The following is a 15,183-nucleotide window of genomic DNA, read 5'->3' on the forward strand; positions in this document are numbered from 1 at the left end:
AGGGGAATGGGGGCCTGGCACCTTGTAACACTTTGTGGCTTAAATAATGTCATTTTGAAGCAAACAATTGTTCCTTTTGCTGTATTTTTGCAGCACGTTTTCAATTGAGTGTGCAAGTTAGTGCTAGTATGCAGGAGAGAGAGACCGGGTGCAACTGCAATGTGAAATATGCCCAACACCCTTAGTGCGGGATACACATTTGGAAACAACCTTACAAAGTTCCACAATGTCACAAGCGTGATTGAACAATGTCCTGATTTTAAATTGTCGCTCTGATATACTGGAACGTTTGTACATGAACACCGTTATGGATGAATTTATTAGGTAGGCAACTGGATGTGAAAACACATTTGCACGCAAGGATTGCCTGTAGTAGTGGTCAATGAAATGAATTGTATTTACATTTGGAATGATTCCTTTGTACTAGTCTCTTGAATGAAATGTGAAGGATTCTGCTCTGCTCATTAGGCACCTTACAGCAGAAACATATTTATAGATCTGTCAGTGTTAAAGTTACATTTTTAAAATATTGCACCTCAGTCTTAGAATACACTTTACCATCCCCTGCTGCTTACTCTAGGGTTCATTCATTTTTATCAATAACAAGAATTGGTAAAGCCAACTTTTGATTTTCAGTACGGGGCCACTTTTTATTTTGCATACACTGAATCCTTAACCCGCAATATTGTCGCAGAAGGATAGCTCAGGGGCAACGCGTTCGATCCCCGGGCCCGTGCTTCGAAACCTCTGGGTATTAAGGACGTTATAAATAACTAATTACAATTAGTTGTAAAAATATCAAGTCGTAAACACCTTAAAGTAGTTAGTTAAAACATAGCAATCTAATTTATTAACATTTAACAGCTATAAAGTGACCCAGCAGTGAAACCTCTTGAATGCCACTCCAAGTATGTGGGATGTTATATTGCTTATAAAATAAAGAAATATTAAGTGTCTGGATTGCACACTTGGTTATGAAGCTTTGACTGGACCATAAGCAATGTAATCACTGCATTGAACCCATTACTTTCAGAAAGCCTTTTTGGCAGGCAGAAATGGCTGTTCTAAATCAGATTGATGTGCAAGAATTTAGATACGGCAATGAATGTGCCGAGACTACTGCGCATAACCCACTATTTTACATGTGCCTAATGCCACCTCTATGAGCCAAAACTGAAAAGGGGACTTCATGGGAGTGGTGCTCATATAATGGTAGATTGAGTCATACAGATGGTGCATTATTTGGACGGTGCATTGGGTACCACATCTGCATAAAGGTGCATCATTAGTGCATTATGTAAATACGTGTTGATTCTACAGTAAGGACTTGAAAACCGGGTCGGGTGATCTTGCTAGTTACATTTTTGCCAAGCCCTTTCTTTATACATGTTGCACCTAGTGTGTTTCAGATCCTTTTCCTTATTTCCCAAACTATCGTGACACCAACACTTCTGTAACCATGGGTTAGTCACCCCTATCTCGATATTCTACACCCCTGACTTTCCACCTTCATCTCATCTCAGCCTTCTTCCCACGCTTATTGCTTGTGACTGGTCTGCATTTCGTACCGTTTGCTGCCATTTCAAATTTAGCCCTTAGTACCATTTCTGCTAATTTGAAGTTAGCTGTTTGTACCATTTGCTGCTTTTTTACCTTGGCTGTGCCCAGTGACTACACTGTGCTACCCAATCCTGCCTTTCCCCCCATCCTGTCTTCATCCCACCCCTTTCCCCTCTTCTCTCTTCCCCCCTCATCCACGACACCTATGGCACTCTGTCTCTCCTATTTATTCTAACTGTTTCTCCATTGACTATCCTACACTTCTGAATAAGGCTGGTAGGAAGAAGCTCAAAAAGGATATCTTGGCCCCTAGCACTGGTCTCCCTATCGCTGACACCTACTCCAGCGCTTCCTCCAGACAGACACTCACTGACATGCTCTGTCATTCCTTCACCGGACCGTTGGACTCCTCATATGGTCTCTGTGCTCTCTCCCTTCTCTTCCTCCCCTATTAATGGTGGCACCCGGTGGCAGTCAATCCTGGACCTCTTCCACTCCTCTAAGGTAATCATTAATGTCTACTTTAATGGCACCGCCATGGTCCAAGACCCTCAGGCCAACCTTCTCCTCTTTGATAGACGCTTCCCACTCCTCATCAATTTCCTTTCCTCTCCTGCTGTCCCATCTCTCCCTTCTTCAGCTTCCTTGTCTCCCCCTCTACCTCCTCCTTGGCTAGCTTGCCCTCTCCACCTTCTTCTTCTGCCCCCCTTGAACTCCTTCTACACCTCCGCATGGCGTACCTCTGATTTGTACCCCTCCCCGGAAGTCCTTCAATGATGGCAACCTTCTCCATATTGCCACTCTCAACTCTCGCTCAGCTATCAAACACGCCTCTGACATCTGCTGCCTCCTGGAAGAACTTGACCTCGATGTCCTCGGTCTCACCGAGACATGGTCCATGGCCAGCTCTGTCACAAGCTTTGACACTCTCCTCCCTGATGGCTACAAGATCCTCTCCGCGCCCAGATCCAACTGTTTCGGAGGGGGCGTAGCCTTGATCTTCCTGGAGTTGATTCCCGGAGTGGATTCCTGCCTCTGTCATTCCTATGCAGGCCTACTCCTCTGTTCCTCTTTGGAATGCCTTGTCTGCAGGCTCTCTCTCTCCTGGCCACTCTCTTACTGTGGCTACTATCTATCAGCCACTGGTCAGATCACCTCCTTCTTCTCTGAGTGGGCGGACCTCTCCTCCTCTCTCCTGGCCTCAATCACTCTACTCCTCCTTCTAGGAGACTTTACATCCACCTGGATGCTTCCTGTCCCTCCTCTGGAATCTTTTGCAACCTCTGCAACCCTCTTTCTTTCGATTTTCCCCTCTGGCACGACTCACTCTGCAGGGCACACTCTGGATGTTTTGATCTCTTCAGAACTCCCCCTCTCTATCCCTCTGACCACTCCTCTCTCATGAGTGATAACTCTCGCCTTTCCTCCTGTAGAGGAGGTCCCAGACATGGCCTGCACCCCTTCCCCTCATTTCGAGGTACCAGGTGCGTACTTGCCAAGGTATGTGACGTATGAAGAGCAAATTAACCTACAAAGAGCTGCACTGGGACTCTGCCCAGTATACATCAGAAGATCCATACCGGTTGAAGCACCCATAACCAGACAACCCTGGGCAGCACGGTACCCTATCAGACAGCCATACCAGCTGCTGATACGAAACGAGGAGTACCTACAGACGGTCCATGAAGCGACCCAAAGAGCCCTAATGGAAGGCCAGTGGAAATGACTTAAGGGCCTGAACAGATTTGTGAATGAACAAAAGCGGCTATCGAAGACAAGCACGAGTAACTACGAAAATAAATGTAATGGAGAGAGAGAAGAGACAATGTTAAAACGTAAGGAAACGGTGCTACGAGACAAGATGGAAGCAACCGGCCTGTTAAACATGTGTAAATAGGCTTGAAACGCAAGATGCTAAGAAATCGATACTGCTTGCAATGCTTAGTAGAAGATAGAGCGGCAAGCGCCAACCATATATCTACCTCAATAAGGCACATTATACAAGTGTGACTCCATTTTGTAAAAGCAGAAATGTACCCAGTCTACCAGAGGTCTGACAGGCCAAGTTTCGTAACCCAGCCAAAGGCAAGAGAAGGAGCGGAATCGAAACTCAACAAAGAGCGGCTCCTGCCTAGGAAATCGAGGTCAACCAGAGAAGGGGAGGAGAGCATCAGCTTACAAGACTCAAACTTCAGAGCATACCAGCCTGCCCCATGAAGGTCAAGATAAGGGGGGCCCGTGCAGGTGGCGAGGCTGAAACAGAATTAAATGCACTAAAAGCTGGAAACTGAAGCAGATTCATGGTGAACTAACACGTGACCAGCCAGGCGCGAAGAAGTAACACCACCTGATGTCATCCAGGACCCGAGGATGCCATAACTTTTTCCTGATAAGAGACTACAGTTTCAAGGCCATCCGTAGCCAACTAATTGACACATCGCCCTAAAACACTGATTGATGGAAGGGAGGCAGGGTGAAACGTGGGACACCAGGCACATGGGTGTCCATTCTGCATGCTGCTAATTAAAACAGGGATTTATGTCTAGGGGTGTAACCTGCCCAATCACAATGGACCAAGCTATCTGGAGCCTATAGATACTGTAACCAATAAGACGTTGTAGTTGTAGTGACGTCTATCACGCGTGATGTAGAGGGATGGGTGTAGACGCCCACCCGATAAGAGTTATCCAATCCGCACGCCCTATTATCATATACAGATATAACACCTATACTTAAGTAACCTTTCCTAACCAATTACATTGCATGATGATTTTTTATAGAATTAGATGTCAGTGATGACGAGTTTTGCCTATAACAATGACTGTTCGACTGAAGTTCAAGGAAGTCAGAGTGAAACAGGTGATCGCAATGCTGCTGATTTCCATTTGTTTCTCTGTTTGATGTACTTGTCATTGAACGGACTTCCCTTTGCCAACTTACTGAGTCCTCATTATTGAGTCGTGTTGGAGTAAGTAAATCCTGCACCCCCTTTCCTCACATGGTGCAGCTATCTTGTCTTACAAGTTCTAGAGGGTGAGCGCTGACCTATGGGCCCGTCAGTGATTTCCTCTCCTCCGGAACACTCCCATCTCTACCCCTCAGGCCAAGCCAACTCCAACGCTGCTACCTACCTTGTCGGTCATCGGACCCATGAAGCGTGTGTCAGTTGAGGCCTACGCTGCCACTTTTTCTCCTCCCCTCCTCCTCCTCCTCTGGCTGACTCACATCCTGACACAGCCCTCTCCATGCTCTACTATCGCTGATACTCTTGATGTTCTTACCCCTGTCATGAGGCTCCGCTTGAAGCCCAAAGCAAAGTGCAACTCTTGGTACGACTCTCACCTAGTTACCCTTAAACACAAGTATAGGGTAGCTGACAGGAAATGGTAGGCTTCTTGTGCCTCCTCTGACAAACTGGTCTGCCACCTGCTCCAAAGGCAATACCAGCTCCGGTTCCATGTGTTAATATGCTTGCAAAAATATCGCCATACAAAAATATTGCCATATTTTTGCAGCAATATTAAGCCATGGAACCTGCGGGGGACACCATCACAACCCCCATAACCTTTTAATGGAGCGGGGGACACCCCTTCAATCTCCGGTCCTAATTGCTGCATAAATTAACCCCACTAATAATATCACCTATGGCCTTACCCCATGACCATATATATGTTGATATTATTGGTGAGGATAATATTACCCGATATCCCGGCTCCTTGTCCACACTAAGAAGAGAGCCCATATCCAAGCCTGTGTCTCTGCTGCATCTAACAACTCGGCCAAACTCTTTAAATTCTGCAAAGAGCTGGTCATCCCAGTGGCAGCTCCTAGTTCTCCTGTTGCCTCCCAGGCCATCTGCACAGCCCTTGCCTCTCATTTCATCTAAAAAACCCAGGACATCCTGTCCACCCTCTCGACGTTCTCCTCCTCATCCTTCTCTCTCGGCTACCTCTGACCCTCACCCCTGCAGCTGCCTCTCCTGCCTCGTTCTCATCTTTTCCTCTGTTCTCCCCTGAAGAGATTTCCAGACAAGTCTGATCTATGAAAGTCTCGACAAAACAGGTTCTTCCCTGTTCGTCCAAAACCATCAAGGACCACATTGACACCCTGGCTCCTGCTCTGGCCGACTGCAACCACTCCTTCACCTGTGGAGCCTTCCCCTCCCCTCTGAAGCACTCTTGTGCACCCTCTTCTTAAGAAACCCACAGCCGACCCCTCTTGCCTGGCTAACTATCGCCCGATCTCTATCACTCCTTTCCTGTGCAACTCCTGGAAAAGCTGGCCATCTCCCAGCTTAATCTTCACACTGATTCTGTTGGTTAACTCCATGACCATCAGTCTGGCTTCAGAGCTGCTAGAAGCATGGAAACTTCTCTCCTGAACATCCGTGAAGACCTGCTCTCCAATCTTGATTCTAATATCCCATCTGTCCTCATCCTACTATATCTTTCTTCTGCCTTTGACACAGTCAACCATGTCATCCAGCTCAATCGCCTCTGTGATAACCTGGGTATAACTGATCAGGCCCTGGCCTGGCTGACCTCCTTCCTCTCCAACCAACCCTCCCAGGTCCAACTTGGGTCCTTCCTTTCCTCTATCTCGCTTTCTACCTGTGGTGTTCCTCAGGGGTGTAATGTCTCTCTCTGGCTTTTCAAACAATACCTGGCACTGCTCGCCCACTGCATTGCTGCTCTCTGCTCAAACTTTCAGTGCTATGCGGATGACACCCAACTTGTTTTCAGGTTCCCCTCTGCCACCTCTTCTCCTTCTCTCATCTCCGACTGTCTGTCTGCAATCCTGGAGTGGTGCGCCACCAACGACCTCTGCCTTAATGCCAGTAAGACAGAGATCCTCCTCAAACGGCATACCTGCACCTTCTTTTCCTGTTACTCTCTGGCTGGCCTCCCTTGGCCCTCTCCCTGCTCCACGCTTTCCTTTTCTCCACACATCTGACGTCTCAAAAAAGTCTAACTATCAACTGCACCTCCTCAGAGGTATTCTTCCTTTCCTCTCCTTTCCGCAGAAGCTCACTGTCTCCAGAGGGCTGGTTCTCTCTAGGCAACAGCCACATTTAAATCTGCCTGCAACCACTCTCCACCCTCTGCTTCTCATCCAGAACAGGACTGCTAGACTTGTCCTAGGCCTCAAGCCCTGGGATCGTATCTCTCCAGCCCTGAAATCTCTAAATTGGCTCCCAGTGGGTGCAAGGATTAAATTCAAGAGACTTTGCATTGTACACAGGGCTTTCTGGGGCGTTGGTCCACAATACCTTAAACTCTCCCTCCATAAATACCTTCACCTCCAACTCCCTCAGGGTCAGTCGCTTCCCCAAGCAACAAGCTGGGATAGATCTGTTTCCTCGGCTGGGGCCTCCCCCTGGAACAGCTTCCCTGCCACTGTGAAACTTGAGGAGGACCATATTCGGTTCAGGAAGCACCTCAAGACCGTCCTCTTTGCTTCTGCCTTTGCTCTTCCCATCCCCTGCTAATCTGTCTGCTTTTGCACCGGGCACCTGGTTACCCTCTGATTTCAGGCCCAGCTCCCTGACCTCCCAGCCACACACCCGTACTACCTCCTGGCAACCCTTGCACTTGGGTTTGTATCGGCTACCCTAAAGTCCCCTTCCAGCACTTACTGGCACCCGTTGTCTACACCTTATTCTCGCACTACCACCTGCTGGCCACAGTACCTGTTGTTGTTCTATCAATTTTCACTCCTCCCCTGCCCCACATACTTTCCCCTTCCTTTTCCCCTGCATTTTCTCAATGTCACTGGGCCTAGTAAGATCGTTGTTTTGTCCTCCCTTGTTTCCCCTCCCCTGCCTCGTCGCGCTCTGAAACACTTGTGTATGGACGCGAAAGAAATAAAATATATCATACCATATTAAAGTAATTTAGAATGTATGTGCATTTGTACATTTTAACAACAATGCACTTTCGTCAACTAAACGAACTAAACTACTTGTAGTTAGTGTTTGTATTCCATACATTCCAATGTGAAAACCGGCATCATTACAAAGAAATTAGTTCTTTAGCATGAAACCATGTGCTTTACTGGGACTATGTGAGAACTGTCCAGCAAGGTGTGCTATATTGGATAATGTGTCTGCTTCACTGATGCACTGTGCCAATCTTCTGCATTTAGTGGTAGTTAAAATAACTTGAGATATTGACTAGTATTACTGGCCCACAGAACCTTAAAATGCACCATGTTACTCTCCCACTAACACCCTTAATGTACTCACTCCTTTGATTGGAAAAAATGACCACTCATGATCTGGTTGATCAATGAACACTTTATTAGTTTGTTTGTTTGTTTGTTTGTTTATTTATGTAGCGCTCCAGACCCAGGAGTAAAAGGGCGCTTAAGTACAAAAGTACAATGTATATAGAATTAGCAGTTATACATTTTGAAGAGGTAATATACAATATATACAGTCAGAGGTAGTTAGAGCATACAATTAAACATTTGAGTGGTATGTACAGAATATACAGTAGTCGTGGCTTTAGTCTGACTTGGTATTGGTTTTATCCAGTAGCCAACCAATGACTAGTTTCCTGAACAGTTGGTAGGATTTGGTTGATTTAATATTCAACGGCAGGGTATTCCAAAGTTGAGGGGCGAGGACTGTGAAGCTTGAGCCAGACAGCTTGCAAAGGGGACAGCTGCCCTGCCCAGATCATCAAAGATGCAGAGAGAGACCTATCCCCTCCATCTCCAAACCTATAAACCTATCCTTCTCCACCAACTCTATACCTAACAACTTGAAGCAGTCATGGGTTCTCCCTCTCCTAAAAAAACTATCCTTAGACCCAGCCATTCCCACTAATTACAGGCCTATCACTACAGTCCCCTTCCTGCTAAACATCCTTGATAGAGTTGCCTACTTGCAAATTCAGGATTACTTAGAGTCCATTCAATTGTTAGGGTTGCGTCAATCTGGCTCTCGACCCCAACATGGAACAGAAACTGCCCTTGTTGACCTCAAAAGTCAATGCTATGTGATGCCACTTCCTGTTTTGTCAACGGGCGAAAGGTCGTGTTCCATCGCTTCCTGCGATATCACCTCAGGGAGGGGTCAAATGACATCACTTCCTGTGATGTCATCAAGGGGGCCAAGGGTCATATGATGTCACTTCCGCTACCCCTGGCATTTTGGTGAAATTACGTCCCTGCGCACAACCAACGGCAATGAAAGACTTTGGCTCAAGTGACCCCCCTTCCTCCTGTGCCCCAGTCTCTAATACCCACATGGATGCATGAGTCTCAATGACAGGGGGGTGGTCCCAACCTGGCAAGGTCACACCTTGCAACATTATTGCTGACAGAAAACAAACTGTCATTATATAGCTTTTGATGCCCGCTGCACTCTGCCGTGCTTGTTAGTGTTATCAGTGAAAACCGCATAGAGTAATACATTTCTCCAAGATGAATATACTCCCAAAAGCTTCACACCCACTCTGAGGAAGGCAAGAGTCTTTGTAATGTGATGACTTCTTCCAGCTAAACCCACCTTTCAGCAGGAAAGCGAGAGCATAGAACATCCTTAGCAACGCCAAAAGGGATATATTTCAGGAGAACCAACAGTGATGGTGAGCATTCTTTCGGGATGGGTAAAGCTCTTCTCTACTGTGACATATACAGTACAGTCTCCCATCTCGCCTCATGCCAGCTAGAGTCGTTTAAACGTGGCGAGTGGCAAACCGAATATAATGGTGCTCAGTGACATTATGACGGGGGGTACCTAAATGAGTATGCCTTAATACTTATTTTTTCCTCCGCAGTCCCCTCCTACGAGACCTTCAATCCAGTAAGATTACACACATCTCTTATAGAGCACACCTCACATCCAGGCATATCATAGCAAAATGTGTTCTCAGTAACTTGACAATATGTTACTTGGAGGTTTTGCGAACCACCCGGACAAGAACCTAGTGCACGTTGACAGAGGCATTTACAGACCATTGACAGATGGGACAATCCTAAGATTATGGCAACAGCTATGAGCAGAATCTGACCAATGTACGCACCTAACATTCCTAGTAACCCTACAATCCAGGATCCAAATGACTAGGATGTCTCAGTGCTACTGTGTAGAAGGGTTACGGTATGTTGAATGTGAGTGATGTCACTGATATTGCTTGCGTAATTTGGTATAACAGTGCAGCATCCACTTTTACGACAGGTCAGATGCCCTATTGTGAGGCTAGAATGATGTCCAGAGCCAGACTGTTCTGGAGCCATAGTTCGGATGACCAACTGTTTGTGAGACAACAAGGGCAAGGATGCAACAGGGCATTGGCAATGTCCTCAACTAACTGGGACAATTGAGTCAGTCAATCTCTGTTTATTTTGACACAAAGGGATGGTATCAGATATCCCACTCTGCGAGTATGGAGCGGGGTGGAACAGGAAGCATAGGGGTGTGCCGCAATGCAGGCAGGATATATCCCATGTTACAGCTCCCGCCCCAATTGATGGGCAACCATGGATAAGCATTATCCTTGCAGATGAAGTAAGTTCCGGAATAAGTGGCGTACCCAGATTGGGAGGCTGAAAATCCGGGTCAAAGGCAAAAGTGACATTAAAGGACATTATTAATCACTACACTAGAGTTGGTGGACAGCAGGGCCGGTGCAAGGAATTTTGCCACCCTAGGCAAACTGTCAGATTGGCGCCCCCAACCCACTCCAGGTCCTAACCGTTCTCAACAAACTATCCTCCAACCGACCATACCCCCCACAGCCTTGTGTTCAACAAGTGTGAATTGCCCTGCAGGAGGTGCTGACTTCTACGCCAGCATGCATTAAAAAAAATCAACAAACAAATGTGGGGCAGCTCAAAACAGCAGCTCCAAGTGCCCTGCCAGATTTCGCGCCACACCACCACAACAAAAGAAAAAAAAACCATTGGCAATGCCAACGGTTTGGGCCTTTTTGTAGACATGGGAAAGGCATTTGCCAGGCACTGCCATAGTGGTATTAACTGGCCATTGATGGTAGCAGGTGCAAACGGTGGAGTACCTGGGCATATAACTGCAGTGCCTGGCAAATGCCTAATACCTATAAACAAGTCAAAACTGTTTGCTTTGCCAATGCTTGTTTTAACAGGACTTCAGTGAAGAACAGCACAGTGTTTATAAATCGAGTGGCTGTAGGCAGGCCTGGTAAGACATTTTTGTTACATCAGTAGCACACGTACAGCTCAAATTAAGTCAATAACTCTCAGAGAACTGCTTTGATAAAATATTGCCAGCCATTACAAGTGCCAAGTTGTATGGCAGAATTGACCATAGTCAATTTCACAGAAAATGCAAGGCTTGAGTAAAGTGAGCTCAAATACATCCCAGGAGTCGATGCGTTTTGGGCAGGAAGTGGGTTGGAATGGCCATAGGGATTAGCGTGGCCTTGGGTAGTCAATAGGTGGGTCAATAAGCAAACAACACTGACAACCTTTGTGTCCCTCCTCATATGCCATTGCTCCCCACTCAGATACAATAGATAGGATTATAGGTGGTGCGTTCCAAAAACAAAACAAAAATGCTCTAATCACATGGCCTGCGTGAAGTCCAGGAATGCAGGACAACTGCCCTTATTGCCTGCCACCTCCATCACTATTGTGGCAGGCCTTGGCCTGACTGTAATTTTTTCTTTAAAAGATTGTAACCAAATCTACCAGAACGTATCAGTTGACTGAAAGCCCAGGGCTAGAAAAGAAGGGCAAATGGGCATGCTAGGCTCTTTGCATGGGGGGCAGTGGGGTGTTGTAGATGTGGGTATCTTCTCAGCCTCCCCCCTGCACGGGATCTTGTGGGTACGCCATGGACTGTGGTAACCTTAAGATTTGCTTATTGCTAAGCCACCTCTCTCCTTCCTTTCAGCCAGGCAGAAGTCAGACTCAGAAGGGACACTGGAAGCTCAAATGGGCACATGTGTCCCATGCAGGCAGATGGGGCAACTCAGCCCACCCAGCATGACCATTTCTGAGAAGACTAGATTTATCTGGCAGTGCATTATCAGATTAATAGGTGAGAGGGCAACGGGTCAAGGAGGGGGGCATTGCTGTGAGATGTGGGAAAAAGACTGTCGGAACAGGACAGGAGGACAAGAACAGGAAGAAAGAGAAAGGGGGCATTGGAAACATGAGGGGATAAGACACAGGGACACACACACACACATCCAGCCTAGAGCAATGGTAATATGTGGATAGGGCATAGAGGCAGGTGAGTGGCAGTAAAAGGAAGGGTCCGGACAGACGAGTGGACTAAAGGACACAGGGATGTAGAGTGGCTACAGAAGGGCATATAGACTAGAGAAAGAGACATGGCACCCCAACCACAGTGTTATGGACATGAAGATGGGGACAGGGAGCATGGCAGAAGGACAGAGAGAGTTAGGCAGAGACAGGGCAAAGCCACAAAGGTAAGTGGACAGAAAGACAAAATAGGGGAATGCATTGAGTACTAAGGGCAAGGGAGGGTGTGAGTAAAGAAGGAAATACACAGGCGGAAGAGAATGGGTGAGGAGTGGGGCAGTGACAGAAGAGCAGAGGTGACTGGGACAAGAACACATTAGCCGGGCACAGAGGGGGCAGTCAGCCAGTGACAGGAAAGTTGGCATGCTGCATGCAAGAATAGGGTCGGCCCGCGGTGGCGAGGACCGTGCAATGTGCAACTGAGAGAGGAGGGGTCGAGTGTCATGGCAGGACAAGGGGTAGAGTCATATCCAGGACTGGTACACACTTGCATCAGGGCACAAAGATTATGCATTCTATGCTAATGCAGTGAGCAACTCATACAGTGAAAGTGCTATAACAAAAATACATTATTAGTAAATGCTTACAAAACAGATTCCATTATTTTTCATAATATTGCCTTAAGCTGCAGCAGCAGACTCGAGACCGCCCCCCACCCTAAAGGGGCTGTTACTGTTAGAGCCTGCAGCCGGAGCCATTGCCAGCCAGCCAGGCATAGGCATAAAATGTAATTAAGAGAGGGAGAGGGCTGTGCGGCACAGCATGCATTATGCACCATGGTGTTGGTTGGCAGTAGTCAGCACAGCACCTCGGTCCTCACCTGTGTTGGACTGTTAATCTTTCACTCTCTCAGCACAGTACAGCCAGGGTCTGCCCCTGGCCCGCTCTCACAGGCACAACAAGGGCCGCCACCACCAGGATGGGTTGGGTGGCCTCGTACGGGCATTGGACTGGCGCACTGCACAGCAAAATGCTGCTGCAGGCCTGCAGCTGTGCAGGGTGCGCAGGTGGCCACCACGTCTGATGGTCCTTACCAATTAAAGTTAACAGACTCTGTGGTCTCAGCCAGGCTGCACAGTGCACTGCAGCATTCACTGACACATACCATCGAGTCGACGATTGATTGAGGGGGCAGGTGCAGTGCTTTGTGGCATGCTTATGCGCAGGTGCCAGCTCTGCCACGCTCATGCCACTCGTGACCCTGACCCGACCCAAAGTCCTAACCTTTACGGCACCACCAGGTCTGCTGCTGCTGCAGCCAGCTTGCAGACAGTGTAACAACAGGGCAGGTCCTCTGCTATCCCTACAGGCAAGGCAGTAATTAGCGTGAAGGTGTTAATGCAGCCTGTTGGCGCTCTAGCATTTCCAACATATAGGCAAGCGCCTAACCGTGCCTAGTGATAGCAACGGCCCTGGTGGACAGGTAATATAGGCATTTGCTAGTTCCCATGTATAGGGACCCTTGGTTGGTATAGCATAGGAGACACGTTGCCACTGAAAACAGTTGAGGTGCGGCTGGTTTGTCCTGCACGTGGTCTGGGGAAAATTGGGGGCCCAGTGAAACCCATGTGCGAATGAGCATCTCGATATGCTATAGACTAGGTCACCAACTTGAGAGCCAGACAGCTGGCTCCCCACTGGAATGGAATGGGTGCAATGGGGAAAACGTGAAGACAGATTGTGGGGCAGGTGGGCACACATCCAGCAATCAGTCAGGTTGAAAATGTAGGCATGCTGCCAATAGATGAGCAAATAGGTGTTTACACAGTGAGCCCAGGGCTGTGTCATTCTCATGGCATGTTGTGTGTAAAGAGTCAGATACAATTACACTGGAGAAAATCACTATCGCTGCAAGAACAGAAATGTAACCAAACGTGGTGCACTCTGTGATGCTCTCCTTGGGTTTAGCCGGTTCTGAGGTTCTTGTGGCTTTTCCGGGGTGATAGTTTGTGGTATATGAATGTTCACCTTAGTTGGTCAGAACGGGTGCGATTCAGGGTGCTGGTGGAAAAGCTTCAATTCGGGCAGTCCTTTCACTCAGGGTTTTGCATTTTGAAGAGCGGTCACTGAGTATGAAGCAGAGTTACAGAGTCCCGAATGCCAAAATTCAAATGTGTCCAGTTCCAGGCTCCTGCTACCAGTACATGTACTACAATAGCTGCAAGTACCAGAGCCAGAAGAATACGATGATCATGGTCACAAAAAGGAAAGCCAACAAATGACAGCAGTAGGGACAAAAACTCATAGATGCTGGGGACATGGCAGCAGTGGCATCTACTCTTGGTTCAAAAACTACCTTGGTTGGCGGATTCATCATTGCGGGTAGGCTAGATCCAGTGGTGAGTAACTTGACCAGTCACCACTCTGGTACAGCTGGTATTGTTACTCGGGTTTGCAGAGCGTACCTCTGGCTGGTTGCATTGTGAGATTCCAGAGAGTCAGACTCCATAGATGGTGAGTCAAGAGGGGAACTTGCCTCGTTGTAGTTCCCTACTGTGCAGTGACCTCCTGCAGAAGGAGATTTAGCAATAGCTCTTGCAGGGCCCTCACAGTGGTAGAGAGACTCAGCAGTTGTGGGTCTCATTTCAGCACGTGAATTTATTGGCTGATTGAGGGTCAGGCCTTACTCTCTGGTACAGTTCGTTCTGCTCGAGAAACACAGGGCAACTCTGGCATGGGGCTGGAGGCATCACATAAGGTGAAACTGGTGGTCTTGGTAGATATGGTGCTAGTCTAGGAAGACCAGTGGTGATGTCATCAGTTGGAGCAGGAACCTTGCAGCACTGCGACAGTGGATCCAAGCTGGGATCCCGTCACAGTTAACAGCAGAGTTCGTAGTGTGCAACACCTGGAATAGCTGATGCCACCTTGGCTGAAGCGCTGACCTCTGCTGATGGATCTTCATCAGGACCCAGTGTTCTGTCTGCAGAGGGTGGCACAGTCCCACAGCTGGTTTAGGCAGGGCCTTGTGGACCTGTGCATGGAGAGATCAAATGGTTTCAATCAACGTGTGATAGTACTGAACCAATGTGTCATCCTCTAGCGCTAAACATGACTCTGGTTAGGTGAGGCAGTTCCCATTCTGGCTGGGCAATGTGTGAGGATTTCATGATCAGACGAACTGTGTTTATGCTGTGGGTTATTTATCCTGGCTACCAAAACCATGTGGTCCTCCACCACCTGCCACAGTGACCTGAACCCACTGGTATAGGGCACATCCACCCCCCCCCCCCATCTCATGCTGTGATAATGAAAGCAACAAAGTTCTTGCACAAAACTGCGGTACCCTGATAAAACAGGTGTAGCCCATCCTGGTGAAAGCATGCTGGACCCCTCAATAAGCCATTGGCCATAATCCAGAATCACCCA

This window comes from Ambystoma mexicanum, chromosome 1p, assembly GCF_040938575.1.
Source record: "Ambystoma mexicanum isolate Mex_15411 chromosome 1p, UKY_AmexF1_1, whole genome shotgun sequence".
Classification (NCBI taxonomy): domain Eukaryota; kingdom Metazoa; phylum Chordata; class Amphibia; order Caudata; family Ambystomatidae; genus Ambystoma; species Ambystoma mexicanum.